The 27,292-nt window shown below is 47.2% G+C and overlaps 1 long non-coding RNA gene across 1 annotated transcript; it reads left to right on the top strand.

The window, feature by feature from the left end:
* The first annotated feature begins 6,898 nt into the window (after positions 1-6,898).
* LOC120505611 lies at positions 6,899-20,569 on the top strand. The gene is made up of 3 exons (XR_005628260.1): positions 6,899-6,964; positions 9,068-9,177; positions 19,332-20,569. It is a non-coding gene; the product is annotated as an uncharacterized LOC120505611 (long non-coding RNA).
* The last annotated feature ends 6,723 nt before the right edge of the window (positions 20,570-27,292 follow it).

Here is a 27,292-nt window from a genome sequence, read left to right as displayed (position 1 = left end):
AGCTGATGGACAGCAAGGTCTGGGATGTGTGTCTGTGTGCAGGAGGCTGTGAGAGGAAAAGGAATAAAAAACATCAGGATGAGCCTGTCGGGACCCAGGACATTCCTCTGGCTGCCCTGGCTGATTCGAGACCCTGGCAAGGGGCTCAGAGACCTTGGCATGGAGTCAAAACCACCTGTATCTTCAATTTTAACCCACAGAAAAAATTATCAACTTTGTGTGAAGATTTACATGCCACAATAGTTCAAGTAGAATGATAGCTAATTTGTCACAGGATGAAAAAGTAGAATTTTGGGGTTTTAGAATGGGGGCTCAGGAGGCAAGATGGAGGAATCTGGGCATGTCCTGTCCTTCTTCTCCTTCTTCTTGTCCTCCATCATCTGCTGGGATGGTGACACTTCTTGATTGGTTTAGAGACACTGTCTAACAGAGGTGATAGGTATTGGAAAATTATTGTAAATAAAGTACATGTAGTTCTTAGTATAAAAATTAGCACCACCCCAAGGTGCTGTGCCACAACCAGACCTGCAGGACGGATCTCAGCAGGTCAGAGAGAGAATGTAATAGATAAGGAAAAATAAACAACGTTGAAAAGCAGAACCTACGAGGCAAGATGGAGGAATCTGGGCATGTCCTGTCCTTCTTCTCCTTCTTTTTGTCCTCCATCTTCTGCTGGGATGGTGACACTTCTTGATTGGTTTAGAGACACTGTCTAACAGAGGTGATAGGTATTGGAAAATTATTGTAAATAAAGTACATGTAGTTCTTAGTATAAAAATTAGCACCACCCCAAGGCGCTGTGCCACAACCAGACCTGCAGGATGGATCTCAGCAGGTCAGAGAGATAATGTAATAGATAAGGAAAAATAAACAACGTTGAAAAGCAGAACCTACGAATCTTCTATCTCAGGGCTGGATAAAAAAAGAGACTTTCTAATACCTCGGGGATCATCACAACCACAGAAACCCGGGAGGAGCACATCTGTGCCAGCTCTGGACTCCAGCCTGCCTTTGCTTCTGTGCTTGGGCTCCAGATGCTCCATCCCAGGCCTGGCTCCACAGTGGGACCCCAGGAATTGGCCAGGGGGCTCCCCAGGGCTGGGAGCAGGCAGAGCACCAGCAGGGCTGTGCCTGGGGGTGGAACGCAGTGCCAGGTGATGGAAGGGGACAGGGGTTTGGTGCTGGAAGGGGACAATGGTTTGGTGCTGGAAGGGACAATGGTTTGGTGCTGGAAGGGACAGTGGTTTGGTGCTGGAAGGGGACAGTGGTTTGGTGCTGGAAGAGACAATGACTTGGTGCTGTCACACAGGATGATTTCAGCCTTGCCACCCCTGGGGAAGCCACCCAAGCACTGCCCACCTCATCTCTTGGGGTGGTTTGATGTCATCCTGACCCGAGGCTGCATGGTTGTCACAGGGGCAAAAATAAAACCCCAAAATAAACCCCATTTACAGACCTGAGCTCAAATCCAACTCCTGGCAAAAAAACCCCAAGAAACCAAACCAAACCAACAACAAAAAAAACCAAACCAAAACCAAAACCCCCCAACAAAATAGATCCCTAAAATAATCTAAAATCTAGTAATTGTGAGAGTTCCTGTGATTGACAGGATTTCTGTAGGGCACAGGGTGGTGATTTAATCTTGGCAGAGGCAGCCAAATAATATGATATAATATTATATGATACGATATAATAGAAATATAAGGTAAATAAAGATAGATATAGATATAGATATAGATATAGATATAGATATAGATATAGATGATATAGAGATAGAGATATGTACATAGATATAATATATAAAAATTCATAAATATAAATAAAAAATATAAAATATATAGAAATAAAATAAAAATGCAAATAAATATAGAACTATTAAAAAATTAAAAAATATAAATATAAATACGTAAAAGCCAAAATATAGAATCCTGAGGCACCCAGAGGCTGTGGGAGCCCCGAGCTGGGCGTGCTGGGTGTGCAGCGTGCAGGGGAGCCCCTGGAGCTGCATTCCCGTGGCTCGGGCCCAGAGCAGTAATTCCATGGAGAGGAGCTGCATTTCCATGGCCAGGAGCTCCAGGCTGGAGCAGCTTTCTGGGCTCTGGAGCTGAGCTGCACACAGCAACACTCGGCCCTGCTGCTGCTGCTGCTGCTCTACAGCCCAATTTCAGCTGGGGAAAAACCTTCACAGCTAAAAATCCTCCCAGGTTTGCTGCTCAGCTTGGGAGGTCCCAACAGTGGGACAAAGGGCTGCCCTTGTGGGGTTCTCTGTCCCAAATCTGGATTCCTTCCTCCTTTCCCTCCTTCCTCCCATGCATGGCACAAGCAGAGTGTGCACACACAAATTCTGTCCCAAATCTGGATTTTGTGTCCTCCTTCCTCCCATGCATGGCACAAGCAGTGTGCACACACAAATTCTGTCCCGAATTTTGATTCTGTGTCCTCCTTCCCCTCCTTCCTCCCATGCATGGCACAGAGTCCGTGGTGTGCACACACAAATTCTGGCCTGATTTTGAAAGCAACCTGGAATAATTTGCCCAAATTACAGACAGGAACGCGGTGTCCTGTTTTCTGCTGCTGTTTTTTTCCCCTGTTAAATGAAAGATAAATGGCAGATAATCCCTCACTCATCCCCATCCACCTCCTGAGCCCCACACTCCAACCCCATGGAGGCATCCAAGGCATGTGGTGCTGAGGAGAAGGGCTTGGCAGGAGGCAGGGAGAACAAAGGCTACCTGGAGGCGAGGAAATGTTTTTCCTGGGTTCTGTAAGCTGTGGTTTCCTCTTTTGGGGTGTCAGAGACTTGCAGCTCTGCCAGACACCCGGCCAAACAAGGGAGTGATTAGCAGAGCTCCCTGGTCAGGGGTATTGTTGTAGGGATGGTTTTAATCCACCCCCAGCTCTTGGCACTGCTGCTGCTGCTCCGACTCCAGGAAATCTTGAACTGTTTATTGATTCAAAGGCAAGAAATAGAACATTGGGATGGAGCTAATTGGCCAGAGACATCATCTGCAAGTCACCCAAATAAATATTTCCATTAATTGAGACCCAGCTTTGGGGGAGGAAGGAGCAGCCTGATTCAGGAGTGAGGGTTTCTTGCAAATCTCCATTTTCTTGTTTGTTTTTTCACGGGCAGACCCTCAAGTGCTGCCTTGGCTGGAGATGTCACAACAGCAGCCCAGGTGCCCAAGTCCACACTTGGCCTGATCTGGGCTGGACTAAGCCTGGTCTTGCTAGGAGAAGGCTGGCTGGTCTGCCGGGGCTATTTCAGGCTTTCACTGCAGATATTTCAGGGTTTCAATGCAGATATTTCAGGATTTAGTGCAGGTATTTCAGTGTTTCACAAGGCTGGCTGGTCTGCCGGGGCTATTTCAGGCTTTCACTGCAGATATTTCAGGGTGTCAATGCAGATATTTCAGTATTTCAATGCAGATATTATAGGGCTTTAGTGCAGATATTTCAGGACTTCAGTGCACACATTTCAGGGTTTTAATGCAGATATTTCAGGGTTTCACTGCAGTTATTTCAGGGTTTTAGTGCAGATATTTCAGTGTTTGCAGATATTTCAATGTTTCAATGCAGATATTTCAGTACTTCAATGCAGATATTTTAGGTTTCAGTGCAAATATTTCAGAGTTTAAGTGCAGATATTTCAGTGTTTCAGTGAAGGTATTTCAATGTTTCAATGCAGATATTTCGGTATTTCATTGCAAATATTTCAAGGTTTCACTGCAGATATTTCACGGTTTCAGTGCAAATATTTCAGAGTTTAAGTGCAGATATTTCAGTGTTTCACTGCAGATATTTCATGGTTTAAGTACAGATATTTCAGGTGTTTTTCCCTGCAGAGATCTCTGGGCCTGGCTGCTCTTTGTGCCTGTCCTTAGGGACAGAGGGGTTGGTTGTGCCTCACATCCCTAAATTGCGTGCTCCAGTCCTGAGAGAGCCACACAAGTCTGATCAATCCCTGGAGAATTCTCTCCTTTGTTAATTTTTAATTTTTAAGTCTTAAGTTTTAATTTGTAGATTTTAAGTTTTAAAATTTAAAATTTAGAATTTAAGCTTTAATTTTAAGCTCTAATTTTTAACTTTTAATATTTAATTTTCCCCTTTCTCACTCAGAAATATCCATGGGCTGCTGGTTTGAGCCATCCAAGTTTTTGCAAGATGCCAAGCTTTTTGGGTAGAAAAGTCCCGTTAAAAGGCTGGTTGGACAGCATGGAAAAATGATGCTGGAGGGAATTGAGTCCCTGTGTCCCTTTCTCTTGTCACCCTGGGCCCTCTGCTCCTGTGTCCCTCTCATTTGCCAGGAGCTGGGGAGGATGGAGCTGATCCAAAGCACTCGGAAGAGAAAAGGCAATAAAAGCAGAGCAATATTGATCAAATTTCAGCCTCTGCAGCAGCAAGGGCTGGGCTCCATGCATGAAAGCTCCTGCACTGCACAGAAACTCGGTACCGGCTGAAGTGTCCCCTTTTTTTCTGATTTTTTTTTCCTATTTTTCTAATTAAAAAGGACTCCTCTCTTCGCCGCCTCTCATTTTACAGCAAATTAGATCTGAAATCAGAGCTGCTTTCCCTGCTTCCCTGAGCTCCACTGACAGCCTACCATGGAGAAACATTTTGTTTGGGCCTGGGAGAGGGGGCAGGAGCCAAGAACAGTTGGAAATACACTGGAAATGTTCAAGGAACTCCTGTGCTGCTGCAGGACATGGCACAGGGAGAGAGCAGAGCTGGGGGTGGAGGGGAGCAATGCCCCAGGAGTGCAGGCTGCACTGCTGGCCACTCGGACCAGCAGAATTTACCCTTTTCCAGGGGTAAAGAATTTACCAAAATCTACCTTTTTCCAGGCTGGAAAAGACCAGATTTATGTCTTGCTGCTTGTCATGGAATATCAGGCAGGTAAATAAAACTCTTCATGCCCAACATGGTACTGGAAGGTGAAGAAAATGAGGATTTGGATACAAAGAGATGGGTTTAAAAGGAATAACCCTCAATCCTGTCCTGTACACCCTCAAATCCTCATTTTCTCCAGAGGAAAGGTTTGACTGACCCCCGAGGAAATAGAGACAGGGAATTCTGTCAGGATTAAAAACCTTGAGCCAGTCTCAAGGTGTGTTAGGGTGAAAAAACATCACTGCATCTTTTCAGGAGCCTTGTGAAAGCTCCAGAGCTGGGAAAATAGTCTTAAATCCAATGAGTTCACAGAATGAAGGGATGAAAATAAGTGTTAAATCCAATGAATTGATGGAATGAAGGGATGAAAAAGCCCTTCCCTCCCTGCCTGCAATGCTGGATGGGATGAAGGAAAATCTCCTTCAGCATGAGGGGTCCATGGGGGCTCCCTGGCCACCAGGTCACAGGGACATTTATTCCTGTACTGCTTGCTAGTGCTGCTCCTTCCTCAAGCTTCTTGCCTTGCAAAAGAAAAAAGAAATCTCATTTTGCTGCTTCCCAGCCCTGGGTTTTGCAGAGCTGGGCTGCAGGAGCAAGGCCTTGGCAGTTCCACTCCTTCCTTAAACTTCTTGCCCTATAAAAGGATGAAAATCCTCCCTTTTTGCTGCTTCTGAGCCCTGGGTTCTGCTGAGCTGGGCTGCAGGAGCAAGGTCTTGGTGGTGCCATTCCTTCCTCAGACTTCCTGCCTTGCAAAAGGAAAAATAAATCTCATTTTGCTGCTTGTGAGGCCTGGGATTTGCTGAGTTGGGCTCAGGAGCAGGGTCTTGATGGTGCTGCTCCTTCCTCAAACCTCTTGTCTTGCAAAAGGAAATAAAAAAATCTCATTTTGCTGCTTCCCAGCCCTGGGTTCTGCTGAGCTGGGCTGCAGGAACAGAACCTTGATGGAGCCATTCCATCCTCAAACTTCGCAACTTGCAAAAGGAAGAAAAAAAAAAAAAAATCTCATTTTGCTCCTTGTGAGCCCTGGGATTTGCTGAGTTGGGCTCAGGAGCAGAACCTTGCTGGTGCTGCTCCTTCCTCAAATTTCCTGCCTTGCAAAAGGAAATAAAAAAAAATCTTCTTTTGCTGCTTCCCAGTCCTGGGATGTGCTGAGCTGGACTGCAGGAGCAGAGCCTTGCTGGTGCTGCTCCTTCCTCAAAAATCCTGCCTTGCAAATGGCCAAAAATCCTCCCTTTTTGCTGCTTCCCAGCCCTGGGTTCTGCTGAGCTGGGCTTAGGAACAGGGCCTTGATGGTGCTGCTCCCTCCTCAAACTTCCTGCCTTGTAAAAGGAAATAAAAAATCTCATTTTGCTGCTTGCGAGCCCCGGGATGTGCTGAGCTGGGCTTCAGGAGCAGAACCTTGCTGGTGCTGCTCCTTCCTCAAACCTCTTGTCTTGCAAAAGGAAGAAAAAAAAAAATCTCATTTTGGTGCTTGTGAGCCCTGGGATGTGCTGAGCAGCCAGGCTGAGCTGCAGCATTCCCTCAGAGCCCTGCTGAACCCCTCCAACATGCCCAAATCCAGCAGCAGCAGGAGCAGGAACAAGAACAAACAGCCGGTTGTGCGCTCCGGGGGAAGAGGTCCCCGAATGCCTCGGCAGAAATAACTAAAAATCCAAATTACAATAAACAAAGGCGATGTGCTTGTACAAAAAATATCCCACTCGGAGCACTCCCACCCCTTAATCCCATCTGTCAATAACACAGCTGCACTGCAGGGGCTGTTCAGCATCTCTCTTTATTTTTCCAGGCGTCCTGGCTGCGTGGAGCACACTCCGAGTGATTTTCAGCCTCGCTCTCTGTGCCTGCTCCGTGTTTGCTTTGCTCTTGACCTCACCACTCGTATCTTGCTGCTGTTGCAAAACCCATTCGTGGGCTGGAGCCCAAAAAACTGGAAGCAGCACTGCCTTCAAGGTTCTTGCCCTGCTGAAAAAGTCCTTCCTGCTTCCTGTTTGCCCTCCCGGCGGTGTTTCCAAAACAAAATTTCCACTGCCTTTGGAAAACACGGAGGCACGCTGAGCAGGAATGCAGGCTGCAGGTCAGTGGCACAGCCAGGGCAGCCCCACAGAGGGATGTGCTTCTGGAAAAGGGGTGGAGGCTGAAATTTTGTTTTTATGCATGAAAAATGAGGCTTCAGGTGTCTTTTGGGTGCAGGTGGGAGGTTGGAGTTCACCAGGCTTTGGGAGACATCTCCTGTGGGCCACTCCAGCAGCAGTTAGAGGGATGTGGCCCTTCCCCAAGCATTTTTAGGGCCAAAGGCAAAGGGAGAGCAGGTTTTCCCAAGGAATGTGCAGTAGCAGGTTCTGCCTGGAGCTCTCTGCCCATGGTCAGAAGGTTCCTCCGCTGAGCCCAGCAGAACAAAGGGGTGAAGATTCATAATGAACTAAAAAAAAGCCCTCCATGAATCCCAAAAGGAACCAGACTGACCCCAACAGCCAAATTCAGAGGAGTTCTCAGCAGGATCAGTAATCTTGTCCACTAAGGAATTCCAAACCAGCCGTGAGGGATCTGAGTTAAATAATGAGAATCTTTCAGCTCTTTTTATCCACACTCAGCCTTCTCTGGATGGTTCTTTCTCTCCAGCACTTCAGGGTTAACTTCAAATATTTTGGAGAATTTTCAGTTCTTTTCAGTGGGTGCTTGGCCCTTCTGTGTGTGTTTGACCCCAGCAGGGAGGGAACAGCCACAAGTCCTTGTAAAACTTGTCTGAGAGCACCAATGCTCTGCTGACGAGGCTGGGGGTAATTAACACACACCTGGAGTAATGCCCTGGGTTATCCACTCACCCTCCAGGTTCTGTGCTCCAAACACAGCCCAAACCCCTGCTGAGATGAAGAGAAATGACAATGTGGGGAGATGAGGAGAGGGAAGGAGGTGAAGCTCCCTCAGCAGCTCCCAGCACAGACCAGGCAGGCAATGAGCAGAGCTCTTGGGAAGAGAATTTCCCAAGGCTCAGGCAGGATTTTATCCATTTTATCTGGAGAGCCCAGACAGCTCCCACCAACAGATGGGTTAAAGGAAACCTCATGGACATTATTGCTGCTCCCATTCCCATCATTCTTCAGCAGCCGCAGCCTTGGATTTTTTGAACTTCTGGATTTTTTATCCCACTTCTCCTTATCCCAGTGGGGAAAATCTGGGTTTGCTTCTGGAGCAGGAAGTTTCCAACCCTGAGCTGCCTCTGGATCCCCCTCCTGGGTGCCTCAGATTTCTTAATGATCTTCTGTCACTCATTAGCTGTGTTCATTAGATGAGAATCTGGGGAGGCTTTAATTGAGTTGGCACAGAGATGTGGAGATAACGAAGGACTATCGGGGCTGCCATCTGGGCAGGAATGAGACAAGGCAGCTGGAGCTGCCTGGGCTTTGGGGTGCCTCAGAAAATGGGAACTGCAGACACCTGGGCTGTGCATGAACTTGTTTGACAGCTTCCCTCTATGCCAGGTGAAAGTTCCTGGATCCAGCAGAGAATCCTTGAGAAAGGCAAAGAGAAAACCTTCAAACACCCAGCCAGCCCTCAATATTCCTTCTTAACCTCATGGCAGCTTATCAGGAGCACTTTATTCTGCAGTTTCAGGAAGAAATTTCTCTGGTTTATTTGCCTGGTATTGTTTTTATTTTGTTCCAACTCCAATTTCTCTTTCCCAAGCAGGGATCCTCTGCAATTACAGCGTCACTCATCGTTTCCCATATTACCTGCATTGCATCACTGGGGCTGGCACCTGGGCTGGAAGGGAAAAATGTCATTTTAGCTTGGCTCTAATGCTCCCAGAGATGTTTCTGGGACACACACCAGAGTGCCGCAAATAAATCTGGTCTAAAAGATGGATTTGTTATGAAAAAATTAAAGCCTTGCAGTTTTTAAAGGATTTCTCCCTGTGAGCTGTGAGATGAAGGAATCTCTTCTCTTCTCTTCTCTTCTTCCCTTCCCTTCCCTTCCTCACTTTTATCAGTCTGAAATATCCTTCCTGATGACTTCACAACTTTTCCCTTCAATTAAAAAAGTCAATTATGACCATTTCCCTTCCAACCGAGGTGTTTCAAGCAGAAAAAAGAGGATTATTTGACCTCCCTGGAGCTGGGGGATGCTGATGTGTGGGGTTCCCCACTGGATTTCTGGGCACTTTTTGTCTCCTCACCAGGTATTCTCATTTTTGAGCCTCTCCTGGGGCCAAAGGGAACATTCCTGGTCATTCCTGGCCCTGGAGACCCCACCTGGCTGCTCCAGGCTCGTTGCCACCCCTGAGCTCAGGTGAGCCCGTCCTGGATCACCCCATCCCCTGCTCACCCCCACTGATATTGACTGAACAGCAAAGCAGAGACTCAATCCCTGTTTATTTTGAAATAATCCCTGGAAACAGACCATGATAGCAACTCCAGGAACTCCTTCCCTTTCCTTTTGGCAGTTGCAGCTCTTCTTGAAATAAACAGGTAACTTACAGGCCTCGGGGGGATCTTAAAAACCACTTGTCCCTCAATCATTTTTCCACTTCCCAGCTCCTGGCCGGCACAAAGAGCCTGCAATGTTATTTATGTTCCTGCAGACTTGGCAGGGCTCATAATGGGCCGTGTTTTTGGGGCTGGGGGGAAGGGGGGCAGAAATTTCCACTCATTTTGTATAATTATGATATAGAAAATATTTGGAGATGGTGTTTTTGGACTGCTCTGCTCGGGGCTGGCTCCTACGTGAGCCTGACACGTTTGCCCCCTGCCTGGGGGATATTTACACCCTGCCTGGTGGCTTTGGGGTGACATCATGGGGCACAGGCAAGAAGTTGCATTTTTGGGGCTGTTCTTCATCAGCTGGTTTGGTTGGAATTCCCTCTGCATTCCCTATAATTATATATTCCCTATAATTATATATTCCCTATAATTATATATTATATATTCCCTATATTATCCTATATAAGGAATATCAGGGAATTTCCTGAGCTCCAGGATGGGCCTCAGGGATCATTGAGTCCTGCACGTGACATCCCAACATTCCCACCCTATGCAACCGTTTGGTTGGAATTCCCTCTGCCACAAACAAAACAAACAATGAAAGAAAAATAACCCCTGAACCTCCTCAGCTCATCCACGGGCAGGTTTTGGTTGGGATTTAAAAAAAAAAGTTGTCCTGGTTTATCTTTTTGGGTGTGTGGGGCCACAAACAAAACAAACAATGAAAGAAAAAAAAAAAACCCTGAACCCTCTCAGCTCATCCACGGGCAGGTTGTGGGTGGGATTTTTTTTTTTAAAAAAACCTTAGTCCTGGTTTCTCTTTTTGGGTGTGTGGGGTGCTCAGTGGTGAAAACCACTGGGGAAAATCTGCAGGGCTACCTGGAATGGCCAAATTTCAATCAAGCTGACATCTTGCTGAGTGTTCAGCTTGCCTGGGTGCTTCTGCTGCCTTCTCCTGCGTCCTGGACCATCAGTGTCCTCCCAGTGAAAAATGAGGTGTCCTGGGAGGTCCAGGATTCACCTGGCTCTCAGAGGCGCTTCAAAGGAGAAAGGCAACTCCTGGGAATTGCTGAAACTCCCAAGACATAATTTTCCAGGTGCTGGGACATCCTGAGCATCCTTCTGGAAGTCCTGCTCTGCCTCTCCCCCCAGTTATTGCTGACCTTTATTTACCTCAGGGCACAGAAATGGGTTCCAAGCTGAGGCAGCTCCATCCAGAGACTGAAATTTCCCTCCTCTTTTCTTCTTTTTATCCCCAAACCTCTCCCAGTTCCTGGTTCCCCTCCCCAGCCTAAATAATTGCTTTTCTTCTGCCTCCCAGCCACGGGGAGAAAAGCCCCACAGAACCTGAGGCGAGGCAGACAGATTTCAATTAGCAATGCCCACAAACCATCTGATTAAATCCATAAAAATAATATCTTCCCACCTCAGCAGCTCGCCATGCCCCCTAAATTAAAATAAACACTTCCAGCCTTGACTTTTTTTGTTCATTGTAATCATCCCAAATCGGTGGCTCCAGCCTCCCTCGCTGGCTTCTGTAAAAATAATTCCATTTTCCTGCTGAACCAAAGCGTCTTTATCCAGCCCTGAGCGCTCTGATTTACCCAGAGGAATTACAAACAGGATGCTTTGATCCCAGGAATTCCAACAGGATCTGCTGATCGCAGGCCCAGGAATCAGGTGTGTGGCAGTGGGGTTATAGGGAATTATGCATTATATAATTGTCTAAATTATTATTTATTATATATTATTGATTTTATATTATTTACTGTATATAACACATAACTGCATCTGCTCCTGCTGGAATTCAGACACAGAACTGGGCTGAGCTGGGGGAAAGGAGATTTTTGGGATGCATCTCCCCAGGTTATTTAACATAGGGCTTGCTGTAACCCCAAATGCATTGTGTAGATGGAATAAATGGAATATTTGGGCTCTGGAGAGGCTGGCACTGCTGGCAGCTCCTGCTTCTGCTCCTGCTGGGGCTGCATTGAGCACCAAGGACAGCCCTGGGCAAGGGAACCATGAGGAAAAGTGTCCTGGAGCAGAGACTGCCACTAAAAATATCATTTTGGGTTCTATTTGAAATATTGCCTCATCAATTAAAAGAAAAGAGCCACCAAAAGGGAACAGAAAAAGCACAGGGAACTGCCATTCTTTACTATTTTATCTCAACTTTTACTGTTTCAAAATGTATTCTCAGTGGCAGAGGCTGGAGGAGAAAACCAGGATAAGAAGAATTCTTTTCTTAACTATTTTGATTTTTTTTTCCCCTCCAAGTTTACTCCAGGAGAAGGGAATTTAGCAAACGTTCCAACATGAAAATGTAGAGGAATATTTTGAATTTCTTAAATATGGATGCAAATCCTCCCCACTTTTTTTTTTTCTTTTTCCTGCTTAACTTCCACCTCTGCAAACCAGATCCTTAATCAAGAGCCAGGATTTTCCCTCAGAACAGGGAAAATTGGGATATTTTACCTGGATATGTTGCAGTTGCCCTGTTGTTTTCACCCCAGAGCAGGGGCAGGTTGTTCCTGCCCCCTCTTTCCTGCTTTGCTCTCCCTTTTTCCTGGGAATTTTGTCCGGAGCAGCCTTCCCATGAGTTTTTCCTGGGAGTGGGAGGATAATCCAGTGGACAGAATTTGCAAAAATGTTTCTTTGCAGGGTTTGGCTGTGACCAGTGATTCCCTACCCAGGCCAGGCTCTTATCACCTGCCCTTGACATGCCCAACCTCTGCTGGGTGAGGCTTGGATTTGGGGAATGTTTGAAGAATTTCTCAAATCCTTCCTGCACTGAGTGCACCTCTTGCAGGCTGCTGCTCGTGCAAGGATTTAATGGGGTTTTTAATGGGGTTTTTATTGTTCCTGATATTGCTGAGCTGCAGGGGAGAGCTGGGGAGGAATCCTGTGTTAATGCTGGCCTCAGCCTGGAATAATCCCAGTGCTTTTATGGAGCTTTGCTACTGAGCAGGGCCATGGAAAAGGGACTTTTCTCCCCTTTGGTTTCCACTGTGATGCCTCAGGTTTAGCTTTCTATTTTCCCAGTTCTGGTTCCAGCTCAGCCCTCTCAAGGCATGAACTGGAAGCAAAAGCAAAGATCCCTGAGCTGTGGGCTGGGGCTCTGAGCAGAGCCCAGGAGCTTCCTGGCTGTGCCATTCCCCAATTCCCTCCGTGGGGCGATGCCTGGCTGTGCAGATGAGCAGATAAACTCCCCATTCCCGGGGAATTCTGTCCCTAATTCCCAATGCCCCGAGCAGGAGAAGGAACTGAGCCCGATGTGATCAGCCTCATTCATCTCCCTTTACTCACACCCTGCCAGCCCTCCCTGCTCCGAGCACGGCAGGACCCAGCACAGTGAGATCCCGGTTTTATCTCGGTTCAGGGATCTCTCCTTATTTATTTAAACCTCTGCTGCCTCCAGCTTCAGTAACGATGCTGCTGCCCTCAGCATCACGGCTCCTGCCAACAACAACAAGCTCCATTTAGTCTGCTACAGCTTCCTACAGAGAATTGTTTTCTCACTTTACTCCTGATCCTCAACCCTTTCAAAATAGGCAAAGCCTAAAAATTATCCCCAACAGGCTTTTGCATTCATCCACTTTGAAACAAAGCCTTTACACATGTTTGTTCTGCAGGGTCCCACTGATTTTGCCCTTTGCAAACTTTTCTCCCATTGCTTCTCTCCAAGCCTTTTCCTTCCAGGACTTTTTTATGTGAATGTGAAAGGCTAGAAGGGGACAGAGACAAAAAAAAAAAAATATCCAATGTCTTTCTTTTATTTGATTCCCAGTTCCTTATTTATGCATCTACACACACACAGGGGCAGTTGCTGTGTTCTAATCCTACAATAGCTGGCCCTGGAAAAACAGGAGCTAATAATAATAATAATAATAATAATAATAATAATAATAATAATAATATTAATATTGTGAGTGGCCAGAATCAAAAGAACTGCTGGAATGATGGGGAAATTAATCTCAAGTGCGTGGGCACCCCAGCAGTGCCAGGGAGGGAAAAATCATCTCCTGTGCCTGCTCCTGTTTGCAGAGCCCAATGCAGCCCCAGCAGGAGCAGAAGCAGGAGCTGCCAGCAGTGCCAGCCTCTCCAGAGCCCAAATATTCCATTTATTCCATCTACACAATGCATTTGGGGTTACACCAAACCCTGTGTTAAATAACCTGGGGTGATGCATCCCAAAAATCTCCTTTTCCCCCAGCTCAGCCCAGTTCTGTGTCTGAATTCCAGCAGGAGCAGATGCAAAGGTAAAATAAGGGATCAATTCTCAGTCCTGGGAGCACCTGAGTAGCACAAGGAATTTCCTTCTTTTGCCAAGATTTTTTTCCCCAAAGAAGCCCTGTGACTGTTGAAATGAGAATTTTTGCCATGATCAGGAAGAATTTGAGTTGCATAGAGTGGGAATGTTGGGATGTCATGTGCAGGAGTTGATGATCCCTGAGGCCCATCCTGGAGGAGACAGAGGCTGAAGTGGCTCCATGCAAAGAGCTCAGAAGTTCCTGTCCTGCTGTCCTGGGCTGTTCCCAGCCTGGAACAGGGAACTCAGAGCTGTCAAAAACCCCACACAACTCTTCTGTCTTGGTTTTGGTCACCTTTCTTCCTAAGCCTGGCTCTGCTGGGAGAAGTGCAGCCTGGGAGGACTCTGGTGGCTTTGTGCTCTCCAGCCTCCCTCTCTCCACCAACAGCAGAGGGAAAATCCCAAAAAGGCTGCTATGCCTGCAGGTCGCTGCTTTGTAGCAAGGTGTGAAGAGGAAATCCATGTCTGACCAGCCCACAGTGGGATGTGATGAAGGGAAAATGCTCCTTCAGGAGGCCATGGCTGCTGTGGGAGCAGCTCTGGCTGAACTCCTGCAGCTCATTCAGGTGTCCCTCAGGTGCAGAATTCCCAAGGGTTTTGAGTCAGGTGGCTCCAGCTGCTCTGGAACGTGGTGAGACCTGAGCTCCTCATTGCTTTTGGGGAAACGTCCCTGCCTTGAGTGCATCAGCTCAGCCCCAGGGTGTGATTTCAGGGCTGGGCTGGAGCTGATCTCAGCCCCTGCTGCTGCCAGGGAAGCTCTGCCCTGCCTGCTGCTCCAGCTGCAGCATCCCTGTGCCTCCCTAAGCTCAGCTCAGCTCAGCTCAGCTCAGCTGCTCCAGGAGCATGGCCAGGCCTGGGAGCTCATCCAGCCCAAAGTCAAGCCCCTTCCCTGGGAGGCTGCAGCAGAGGAAGTTGTTTGGGATCCTCTCAACATGATCCCATGGCCGTCCTCTTTCACATTGTGGAGAGCATGGACTGTTGCTGTTATTTCTGTGCTCTCAGACAGAACAGGAGGTGCCTCTCCAACCTTCTGCCCCTTTCACACATCCTCCAAAATCTCCACATCTCACTGGAGGCACCAAAAGCTGCTCTGAAAACTGAGGATTTCACACTGGAGCAGCACATCCATGATCTTGAACTGTCCCAAAACCCCAAAGAGACAAGGTCAAGTGCACTGAACTCACTTCTCACGAGCCTCCTTCCTTGGCTGCTGTGGGGAGGACAATTTGCCTGCTCACAGGGAAGCAGAACTTGTGCTGTGGCTCGGGGAAACTGTGTTAAACCCTGATCAACATTGGAGTACCAGTTTTGGAAAATTGGATATTTAACAGGGCCTGTTCAATCAGGCAGAGTCTTGGGAAGGGGAGCTCAGACTGGAGGAGGAGTGGAAGGAGAACTCTTGAGTGGAAAAGGCATTCCCAGCAGTTCCAACACCTCTTTTACCATAGGATTTTACCATTTGAATAGGATATTCAAATATTTATAACTGGGGGTGAGCTGTGATTTAGTTTTTTTAGTTTTGATTTAGTTTTAGTAGGTGCTGGAAGGAACTTTTCACTTCTGTTGCACTTGAGGTTGTGTTATCATATCTATGAACCTGACATAAAAGAGAATTTACAAAATCATTCCCAACCACGTTTTCCAATTGCATTTGCATGAATCCATAAGGACAGGGATGTCTCTGGATGGTTCATGTCATCAAAAGTTGTGGGGCAGAACTTTCTGGTTAGAACTTTTCCTGGTTAAAACTGAACTGGAGCAGCTCAGAGAATTGGTATCTGCTCTTCACACACTTCTTGTTGAGAAGGTGGCTCCAGTGTGAAAGTCCTTTAAAAATCCAGGCTGTATATCCGAAGTGAGCCCACCAGAAAAGAAAAATAATAAAGAAAGTAGCTTTGAAAGCCTGGGCAAAAGTCTGGAGGAGCCAGAGTTTTCCTTCCCTGCAGTAAAGCGTGGCTAAAACAACACAAACTCCTATGGCTTACTAATTTTTCAACCCAATATTTTCATATAATTTGTGTGCTTTATAAGCCTTGGAAAAGCCACAAGAGGCCACACATTTCTGATGTAATCGTCTTTGAATTCAACAAAGCCCATTACCATGTCAATGAGGGGGCTGGGTTCAAAGAGCACAGGGTGGTTTGCAGAGCACCCAGAGGGGATTTGCACCGCTGCTACTGAAATAATAAACTCCTCTCTCCCCCCTCCCTCCCAAATTTTGGCTCCAGCTGGAGACATTTCAAGAGTTTCGTTCTAATCGCAGATAATTCTTTTTTTATTGTGTCATTTTGGGTTCTGTTGTTGGCCATAACAAACGTTGCTACGTGACTGGAGCAGCTTTAGGTGAGGTCAGTTTGAGCACAACCTCTCTGCATTTTGGCCCTTCAGGATGTTCCACTCTTGGGGTGGAGGTTGCCTTTTGTTTCCAGGGGCTCCTTCATGGAAATGGCTTTTTTCTCCATGAATTTATCCCAGTTTTTCTGCTCTCTGCAATCTGTGCTGATTTTTTTTTTTTCCCCCAAGCTTTAATTAGAAGAGGTTAATCACCGATGCTTAAACTGTCAAACACTTCTGCATGGGAATATTTTCCTGCAGGAGAAGTGCCACTGGCTTACACTGAGCTATTCATGGTGCAGAATATTTTATAGACATTCAGGTTTTGCACGTTTTGGACCTCACGTGTGCCCTTCCAGGAGCAAAGGGGAAGGCAGGAGGTGGCAATACCACACTCAAACTAGAGAAAAGAAAGAAAAAAAGAGCTAAAAACCCCCAGAAGTTTTGCAGCAAATGCTCACCTTGGGTACAACCCCTTGCAAAATTCTTTGGGATGGAATAGTCAAAGATTATTTATTCTTAAACATTGCAAGTTGAAAATGGCAGCTCAGGTGAAAGAGTTGAAGGGCTGGGTGTCCTGAGTTACAAAACAGCACCTAAAAATGAGAACCTTGGCACTGTGACGAAGAAAATAATCTGTTGAAGTAATTTCCTGTTGCTCACTGAACATCCATCGCTCTCCTTTGGATCTAATTCATGATTGTGGGGAGGAGAATCTAATTTTTTGGGCAGTGCCTTCCAAACCCAGTGAAGCTCCAGATCTTATGGGGTTTCCAAACTGGTGCCCAAATGCCTGAACAGAGGGATAGAGGGACATCAGTTATGCCTCAGGTTTCAGCTTTTCTATTTTCCCAATTCTGTGCTGCTTTAGTGTGTGGGTCTGGGCTCACATCAGGGGATGCTGAGCTCTCTGCACAGAGCAGGGACACAAAACAATTCCTGCTCCAGCTGGGCACCAAGGACAAATGATCCAAATCTCAGCCCAAGAGCACAAACCCCGTGGGCTGGAGAGAGAAAAACAAGCAGGATGGGACTGGATGGGCTGCAGCTGGAACTGGACACTGAACTGCAATGTGCACATGGAGCAGAGCTGATCCCAGGGAGAGACCCCGGCAGCGCTCGTGCATTTTGGGACCATTTGGGTTCCTCTTGGGCGCAGCCCTGGCTGGGCTCTTGTGCTGCCCCAGGGGGATCCATGGAGGAGATCCTTTGAATAAATCCCTGCATTATTCTGTAACTCTGTCCAGCCTCAGTTCCAGCTCAGCCTTCTCAAGGCATCACAGGGAAGGAGCTCAGTCACCCAGCTGAGGGCAGGACTGAATTGCCAAAACATCAAAGATTTAATTACCAAACACCAATGCCTGCACTCAGAGCCCTGTGCTAGCCCAGGTGTGTGTGTGGGGTGGCAGAGAGGATTTAGGAGGTTTCAGAGGAGATCCCAACCCTTTCCACAGCAGAGTAACCCCCTAATGATGAAATGCCACCTCACCTCATAGATGGCTGAGCAGAGGGACCAACAACCACAGAGACACAAAACTTTTGGGGGGTTTAGGGCAGGGAAGAGCATTTTTCTCTCAGTTTGAGAAGACACCCCTGGTAGGATTGCAAAGCTTGCAGCTCACCAGAGCAGAGCCATTAAGGCTTTATTACAATCAAGTTTTATAACCCACATTCTAATAAGTCCTGCAAGAATGTGGCTGCATGCAGTAATCATTTCATAAATATTAATACAGCATTTAGAAACGGGGCCTTAATTTAAAGTGTTACCTTTTTACTGGCAAGTGCACGGTTTAATTACAGCAGTAAAAGCAGAGATTAGTTAAGCCTTGCTGCTGTTCTAATACCTGGGAACCAGCACCAGCCCGGCTTTAATAAGCAGCTTCTGAGGAGGTGAAAGAAATTCCTCTGGCTGGAGAGGCTGAGGGGGGAAGGTTTGCTGCTGGAAAGTGGCTGTATTCTTTAACAAGGCTAGACTGTGGAATGACTTCTTCTTGCTGTCTGCATTTTTGTGTGCGTGTGTGTTCGTTCACACACGGCTCCAGGCAGGGCCAGCAGGGATTGACAGACTCCTTCAAATAAAGCACCAGGACGAGCCACCAGCACCGAAGGCTTGCATTTCTTTTCTGGAAATCCAATTTTTTTTTCTGGAAATCCAATTTTTTTTTCCTGGAAAAAGAAAAAAAAGTACTTATTTTTTCATATATTGGTTATTTTTGTTTGATTCTGTGCTCCTGGAAGCTCCTTTTTCTTGCCCTGCTGGTTTTTGTTCCCAGATAGAGCAGTGGGGAGGAGGCAGGACCCTGAGTTTCCATCGCTGCTCACACAGAGGGAACAACAACCTTGGTGTATCATTTTCCCAATGAATGAGATAAAAATAACCAGCCTGGAGATTGTTTGGCACATGGGCATGGGGAAGAGACAGCAGAGGCCTCAGGGACTGCACTTTGAGCACTTTTAGACCTGATTTAATCTGGAACAGGGGAAGGTACTGCCTAAAATCCCACTGCCTAAAATCCACTGCCTAAATTCTCGCTGTCTAAAATCCCACTGCCTAAAATCCACTGCTTAAATCCCACTGCCTAAATTCTCGCTGTCTAAAATCCCACTGCCTAAAATCCACTGCTTAAATCCCACTGCCTAAATTCTCGCTGCTTAAAATCCACTGCCTAAAATCTCACTGCCTAAAATCCCACTGCCTAAATTCTCATTGCCTAAAATCCCCCTGCCTAAAATCCCATTACTTAAAATCCCACTGCCTAAATTCTCGCTGCTTAAAATCCACTGTTTAAAATCTCTCTGTCTAAAATCCCACTGCCTAAAATCCACTGCCTAAAATCCCACTACCTAAAATATCACTGCCTAAAATCCCACTGTCTAAAATCTCACTCTCTAAAATCTCACTATCTTAAATCCCGCTGCGTAAAATCTCCCTGCCTAAAATCCCACTGCCGAAAATCCCAGGTAGCTGCAACACCAAATTCCCCCTAAAAGCAGACTCTGCCAGCACTGGGATGTGGTGTTTTCCCAAGGAGAGGAGAATTCCAGCAGATGGGACGGGGAAGGGAAGGAGAGGCCACGTCCCAGCCCTGCAGGAGCAGATTTCAGGCGCAGGAAATGCTCTGAGCTCCCTCCGGAGGGCCCTGGCTGTGCCAAAAGCTGAACTCACGTCCCTTTAGTCCCAGCCTGGGAAGATAAGCCGTGGTTCTGGGGACAAGTCCAGTGGGTGAGGACAGCTCTGGGAAGTGAGGCAGTTGTGGTTCCTCCTGCCCTTTTCAGCCCCCTCAGTCCCGTGATTTATGACAATTCTTGTTTTGCAGGCCCAGCGTCTTCCGGCCAGTGCAGATTGGAACATTTGGAGCCATTGTGGGTCACACCCTCCCCGAAACCCTGCTGGCCACAGAGCCCAGGCTGTGTCCCCACACGTGTCAGGGCTGAGGGCGCTGCTGGCCAGAGCTGGGGTAGCAACAGGCACCTCCTGAGGGAATTGGCACCCTTGGTTTCTGGAAATAAGGGCAGACATCCCTCTTTGAAACATTTGAATGTGGGGAAAAAAGAGCAAAATGAAAGATATTAGGAAGAGAGATTGGAATCACAGAATATCCTCAGTGGGAAAGGGGCCGGCTCACAGGGGTCATTCAGCCCAACTCCTGCACAGACACCCCAAAATCCCACCCTGGGCACCCCTGGGAGTGCTGTCCAAACCCTCCTGGAGCTCTGGCAGCCTTGGCAATGTGCCCCTTCCCTGGGGAGCCTGGACAGGGCCCAGCACACTCTGGGGGAAGAACCTTTCCCAAAATCCATCCCAATGGCCTGACACAGCCATTCCCCAGGTCCTGTCCCTGTCCAGAGAGCAGAGCTGCCCCTCAGGAGCAAATCAGGGCTGGAGGCAAGTGGAAAATAGAATCCCTGCAGGACTGGTGCTGGATCCAGGGGGAATCCTCAGCATTCTGGATGTGGAATGGGAATCCCAGGGCTGTAACCTCTCCAGGTTTTTTGCACCTTCCTTGGCCAAGCTGAGCAGCATTCCCAGCCATTCCCAGCCACTCCCAGCTGTGACACTTGGATCATCATTAGGGGATGTTGCCATGGCTGCTTTCACAATTAAAAACAAATCCGGTTTGTGCTGCAGCCGGTGTTATAAAAATAAACACAGCTACTTTGCATAACAGCAAAATTAGGGCCTAATTGCCAGCTGGTGTGTTAAACCATAAATGAAAACAAACAGGGCAATAAATGGAATTATTAGAAAGATACTATGGCTTGGGGAGATATTACACTGTGAGGGCTTATTTGGAGATCACAGAGCAAACCCAGCCTGAGCAGAGCAAAGCAGGGTCCTTGTCCTGCTCTTCCTCAAATCCCTGGGGATCAAACAATCCCTCATCATCCTCTTTCCACTTGGGATCATCGGACCATCCTCACAGACAGAAATCAGTTTTTAGTGTGAAGAGATGCAGCAAATGGAATCACATGGAAAGGCTCAGAGGCAGAAAAGGAATATTTGTGTGTCCCTACTCATTTCTGGGAGAGGGATTGGGGTTGGGAATGGCACCGGTCCCAGAGTTTTCCTGGAAATGTTACCTTATGCTAAAACATGATCCATCATTAAAGCTGATTTAAATTTTCAGCATTTCTGCCTTAGTTTCCTGCTGGTGCTGTTTGGTTTTGGGTGAACATTTGGAATTACAGGGACAAGTTAGAATGGATCTTCCCAACATGCTGCTGGCAACCCAGGGAATGGTGCTGAGCATCACCTCCAGGACCTCCTGAGTTATTTCCCTCCATGAACAGACACAGGAACACAGGAGACACCCGAGGACAGCCTCTGCTGTCATTCTTTCCTTTTTCCCCCTTCACAAGGAGCTTTCCTGAGTGTTTCTATCAGAAGAAAAGCCTGTCCTGTCAGGCAGCCCTTAAAAATGAAATTACTCGAGGCAATAACAAATTCAGGGCAGGGTCTGTTGAAAACAAGGCATAAAACACCTGTTGAAAGGGAGCAGGGAGAATAAAAGTTCACGGGGCACAGGTGTGCCCACAGCTGTCCCCAGCACAGCTCCCTGGTGATGCAGTTTGTTTGCAAACGCTGTGATAAGAGCAGGGGAGGCAAAAGGAGAGGAGAAAGAAGAGGGAGAATCCAGCCCAACAGCAAGTCAGTAGGTTAGACATGCTGAATCTTCAACAAATTGCCATCCTTCCCATGGCTCCACATTGGATTTGGCAAGATTTATCCCTCTTCCCTGTGTAACTCAAGTGAGAAACGTGAATTGGAGCAAGCAACACTCCAAAGGTTCTTGGGACCCTCGAGGCAGTGGGCAAACCTGAGGGAAGGGCATTTGTTATATTGGAGAGGATTTCCAGCTCTGCTGGAGCTGGATTTTGGAGATAATTGAGGATTGCATTGCCAGGAATTGTCTTGCCAGGACCTGTGTGAGCTCAGGCGCCTCTGGAACACCTGGCTTGCATTAACGCTGATCGTGGGACTTCCCCTGGTGACACCACACACCAGGGCAGCTCCAGGATGTGGCTTTGCCATTTCCTGGAGTCTCTTCACCAATTAGGGCAGCAATTGGATGAGGAGATTCCAGCCAAAGGGATTGAGAGGAAATCATAGGTATTTGTGGCAGTGAATCCCTCATTTGAGGGCCCAGGGGGGGTTTGCTCAGCCTCTTCACTCACAGGATGTTCTGCAATTTTGCAGCAGCTTCCAAAATTGGAAAATTCCAAATCCCTTCCAAATGTGGGTCAAGTGTTATGTCAGTGGCACCAGCAGGAGTTGGGTCTTTGCTGGATGTGACCCACAGGGCTTGGCCACAGAGTGTTCTAAACCAGCAGATCTTCCCAGAGCTGGTTAAACAGATTTTGAACAAGGTGTTCCCTTTGCTTAGAGCTGCACCCCTCTGCCTGCGCGCGATCTAACCCTGACTTTGGGTCTCCAGGCAGCCCAGTTTTCCTGTGGATCAGTCCTGCTCCTGCTGAGCCTTTGGAGAGCTGTTTTCCTTAGCATTCCCACATTTGTACTGGGCACTTCCTTCAGGGACATGTTGCCATTCACGTTTGTTTTCTGTTCTCTTTGGCTGCCTCTCGTTGCTCTCCTCCAGCAGTTCTGGCAGGAGTGGGGAGCTAATGACTTCAGAAGGTCCTATTTCATGTAAAGTTTATCTCGTCCTGACTGACAGCTCCGTGGATCCTTTCCAAAAGCTTCAGGTTGGTTTTCCTGATGTCCTCTTATGTCAGACATAAGATTTATTCTCCTGTCAATACCCAGAAGGTTTGAATCACAGAATGTGCCTGTCATGCTCTGAAGGGCATGTGGGGTATGAAATGGACACTTTCTTCCTTGGGGAAAAGAAAAGACACTTTTTTTAAATGAGTTTGCTCCATCCGTGAGAGGGGAGCAAGAGAAACAGAGGTGAAAGAAAGAAGTGAGAAAAACGTGAGCAAAATTAAGGGCAAAGAAAATGAAAGAAGGATTAATCAAAGTGAATAAAAAGAGGCAAAATAAAAGAGATGTAAAAAGAAATCTTGAAATGTCCCATGCAAGAAGTGCAGCCATCAAACCCTGCTGGTGAGAAGGGATTTAGAGAAGGAGAGGGAAGCTCAGGGAGGGACAGGGAGAGTGGAGAGGACCTCAAAAGGATCCACGTGAAATGGAACCTTTGTGGCTGTGGTGATCCTGCTGCTGATTCCGGCTGCTGGGCTCAGCTGGGGCCTTCTTGGAGTAGATTTTGGGAATAAATCTATTTATGTGAGGGTGGGGAGGCCCTGGCACAGATTTCCAGAGAGTTTGTGGAATGCCCATCCCTGGAAGTGTCCATGACACTTGGATGGGGCTTGGATCAATCTGGGACAGTGGAAGGTATGGAATGAAAGGAGCTTTAAGATCCCTTCCCACCCAACCTATTCCATAATTCCGTGAAACACAGGGAATTACTGAAGGCTCCTCATGCTCCCTCCTCTGTGGATGCAGCAGAAACCCAGAAAACTCTGCAGTTCTTCCAGCCCCCCTTGGAAGGGTCACACAATAAAACAAGATAAAGGTGGGAGCCAAGGCAAACACAACGGGCCCACTCTCAACATTTATTCCTAGATATTTTTTTAGAAAAAGAAAATACAGACTAAGCACATAAATGGACAAGACTTACTTAGCTCAGTCATTTTTTTCCCTCCCATGCACCACTTTGGAAAATAAATAGTTTTAAAAAATATGGAGGTTTTTTCTCTTTGCAGTCCAAGGCCTGTATATACACTCACAGCAAACCTTTAAGAGCTACATTTTTTCCTTTTTTTTTTTTCCTGCTGTAATTATGGTCTCATTAAGATTCCAATAAAAAATAGTCAAGAAAACCGTTTTTTTTTTCTTTTTTTAAAATTTTTTTTCAGAGAAAACAGAAGCGCCCACAGTGTCTCTCTCTACATGTTATGCTTTTAAAATATTTGCATTTGAAATTCCTCACTGCAAATAATTCCAAGCCAAATGTAAATATAACACTTAGATTACTCCCAGAAGAACATTCTTTTGACCATTAATCCCTCCAATTCGGAATCAAATTTTTCCCTCTCTCTCCTCTTTTTTTTTTCAATTTATTTCCCCTCAGGACTGTAATTCCACTGTATTGACTGGGTCCTGTGATTTGACAGGCGATGTGTGCTAGGGAAAATATCCAAATTTTAGAACCCACTGGAGATCTCTTTGTCTCTTCTGCTTGATTTTTGTCAGGCTCTCGCTGCTCTTACAGAACCCATGGGAACAAAGGTCCCAGAACACTGGGATGAGATTCCTGGCAGGATGGGGAGTGGATTACGGAGCTTCCTGGCTGCAGAAACAAGGTGTGACATGCTCAGCTCCAGCATGGAATAAGAGCTCAACACACGGCTGGAATAGGAACATTATCACTCCTACTCCCACCTGCATTTCCCTGGGACACAGAAAAGTCAGGAGGAACCATCCCAACCCTGTGAGGCCAAGCTCCTATGGAACACAGGCCTAAGGATTCCACCCAAGAGCTTCTCCTTGAGCAAATCTTCTAAAAACAGAGAAAATCCTGCAGGAGGGGCAGCACAGAGTGGAGCTTCCCAGAGAATTTTAAGGAGAAGGGCTCTAAACTAAAAGAGGGTGGGTTTAGGTTGGATACTGGGAAGGAATTGTTCCCTCTGAGGGTGGAGAGAGGCTGGGATGGAATTCCCAGAGAAGTTGTGGCTGCTGCTGGATCCCTGGAAGTGTCCAAGGCCAGGCTGGAGCAAACTGGGGTGGTGGAAAGTGTCCCTGTGGAACTGGATGGGCTTTAAGGTCCCTTTCAATCCAATCCAATCCAATCCAATCCAATCCAATCCAATCCAATCCAATCCAATCCAATCCAATCCAATCCAATCCAATCCAATCCAATCCAATCCAATCCAATCCAATCCAATCCAATCCAATCCAATCCAATCCAATCCAATCCAATCCAATCCAATCCAATCCAATCCAATCCAATCCAATCCAATCCAAACCAATCCAATCCAAACCATGATTCCATGATTCTGTGGTCCCGATTTGTGCCAACATTACTCCTCCTGACCTTCCCAAAGGAGTGTGCCATGGGAGACCCCAGGCCTGGAGGTGTCTCCCATGGACAAACCAGGACACGCTGTCCCACCCTGCCGTGGTGACACCGAGGGAGGAGCGGCGCTGGATTTTCACTCTGGGCCTGTCACCGATGGCCAAAAATGCAAGGCCTGATGCAGAAACTTCTCCACGCTGCGTTTATTGGGATTTGTGCATGGCCATGGCCGTGCCCAGCAGAGGATTCTGGAATATTTGAGCAGCAGCTGGATGGCGGCGCAGGCTGCCATGGACAATGCACTTCTATGCGCTCCCAGCTCCCCCGCTCCAGCCCCCTCCCCTCAGGAAGATGGTTTATGAACTGTGTACAAATGTTTTCATTCAATGGCAGGAATGTTGTTTTCCTAAAATCGGGAATTAGGACTGGGGCTCATTTCAGGAATTAAGGTGTTAAGCCTCAGGAATCCAGCAGCAAAGACAGGCAGCATCCAAGGGATAGAAATGCCAACCAGCAGGAATCTGGGTGCGGAGACTCTGCAATGTTAATTGGCGCTTTTTTTTTTCCAAGATAGGTTTGTCCTGGTGAGTGGAAGGCGTTTTGTGCACTCTCTGTTGAAGCAGCACTTGGAAAAAGGCCCTGAGGGACTTCTTTCCAGCCCTTGTGTTCATTGGAAGCGCTTGGGTTGGAGCATCCTGCTTTGCCCATGGATTTTTTTTCCCTGTTGGGAATGCAGCGGGGTGGTGTTGGCACCCGGCTGCCTCCCACTCTTCTTTCCAGCCCTTGTGTTCATTGGAAGCGCTTGGGTTGGAGCATCCTGCCTTTGCCCATGGATTTTTTTTTCCCTGTTGGGAATGCAGCGTGGTGGTGTTGGCACCCGGCTGCCTCCCACCTCTGCGCCCGGGGTGGAATGCAGGGAGCACAGACGGATCATCCCAGGAATGCAGTGGGTGTTTCCTTGGGTCTCGTTTCTAGGTTTTAATTGCCTTAAAAATAATAGCGAGTGTGATTCAAAAATACAAAAAAAAAAAAAAAAATCCCAAAAACCCAAACAAATCAAACAAGATACGAAGCTGTGAAGTGAAGGGGAAATTAATTTGTAAGACAATGGAGCAGATTGCAGTGCCCTGAGCCAAAGGCCTGGGGCAGCTTTCCCCACCTCTCCTGCCCTGCCCTTGGCTGATGGGAATCTCCCAGTTTCCCTCCAGCCAAACCTGCAGCTCCCACCCTGCTCCTGACTGGGACCCCAGAGGGATCCCTTCGGTACCTGTTCCAGACTGACACAACTCAGTCCTGACTCACTCACAGCTTCCTCTGCCAGGGATTTCCAAACGTCCAAATTTCCAAAACTGTGATTTTAATGGCTCCATCTGTGCCATGTTTTGCATGAAACACATACAAATAGATAAACATCTCATACAAACAGATCAACATCACATACAAAGAGATAAACATCACCTACAAATAGACAAACAGGCATTCTTCTTTCTCTAAAAGGCATTTTTCTGCTTTGTCTGCTCCTCTCTCAGGTCTCCACTGTACCACAAACTTTTCCTTGACACAAAATCCACTTTCTCAATAATCGGCCAAGATTTGGAGCACAATTTAAATACATTTGCAAATGCATCAAAGCTAAATCAGAGCAGCATTTCTCTGAACTCCTGCTCAGGATTTTGGGCTGATTTTAGATTTCTTTTTTTGTTTTCTTGTGTCTGCAAAGGAAACATCAGCCTCTGTCCTTGACCCAGTGAAGATACAATCACAGGAGACTCCCTGAACTGGAGAGAAATCAAAGCCACTGGATTAGCCTTTATTTGGAGGCAGTAATTCCTGCCTGGCATTTCAGATACAATTGCAACATTTGCCACGAAAGCTTCTTGGGAAAGATAAACTTAATTTTCCTCACCACTACAAAATGTATTAATTTATTGTCAGCAGCACAGATTACCCCTGTACATGGAGTCCAAAACACCCTTTCCAGATTTCACTTCTCATTCCCCAGGAAGGTTTTTCCCACCCGGCCGTCCCTGGGCTTCCTGCCCCACTGACCCTTCTCCTGAGCTTTGGGTGGCTTTTTCTGGGTTCCTGCTGCTGCCCTGAGATGGAATTTAGGGGGGTCATGGATAAATTTGCTCTGTGGATTTTGTCAAAAGATCCGCAAAAGGGGAGAGAATTGAGAATAGAATGAAGAAGAGCAGAACTGAAGGCAGCCAGCAAGAATAAATGTTGTGAGCAGCAGAATTCCCATCATGTGAAGAATAATTTGAAAGCAAAGATGGCAAAAATTGCTCAGAATTAAGTGCAAGGCCAGCTGTGGGACAGCCTTACCCAGTGTCATGTCTGAGGACCTTGTGTCCCCATCCAGTGACACTGAGCACAGCACAGAGCTCTCAGAACATCCCAGATCCCAGGAAAGGTCCCAGGAAAGCTGCTGGGTGTGGTGGAAATGCCCCACACTGGGTGGGTGAGCCCTGTGCTGGAGCCAGGATCTGCTGCTGCCTGGGGGTGTCTGGCTCTGGGTGTCACCAGTGGACAAACCCCACACCCCTGTCACTGCTCTGCTGGGACAACTCTGTCCTTGGAGACCCTCCTGCATTTCTGTCCTGCCATGCAGGGAATATCACTGCCAAAATCCTCCTTTCCAGAGGCATTTGGAAGCTGTGAGGTGTGGCAGGAGGGCAGGGGGAGCCCTGTATCCCCGGCCAGCTCAGCCCTGTCCAGGCACAGGAACATTTTGG

This window comes from Passer montanus, unplaced genomic scaffold (assembly GCF_014805655.1).
Source record: "Passer montanus isolate IOZ18808 unplaced genomic scaffold, ASM1480565v1 scaffold35, whole genome shotgun sequence".
In the NCBI taxonomy this organism is placed as follows: Eukaryota; Metazoa; Chordata; class Aves; order Passeriformes; family Passeridae; genus Passer; species Passer montanus.
This window is presented reverse-complemented; position numbering and strand designations above follow the sequence as displayed.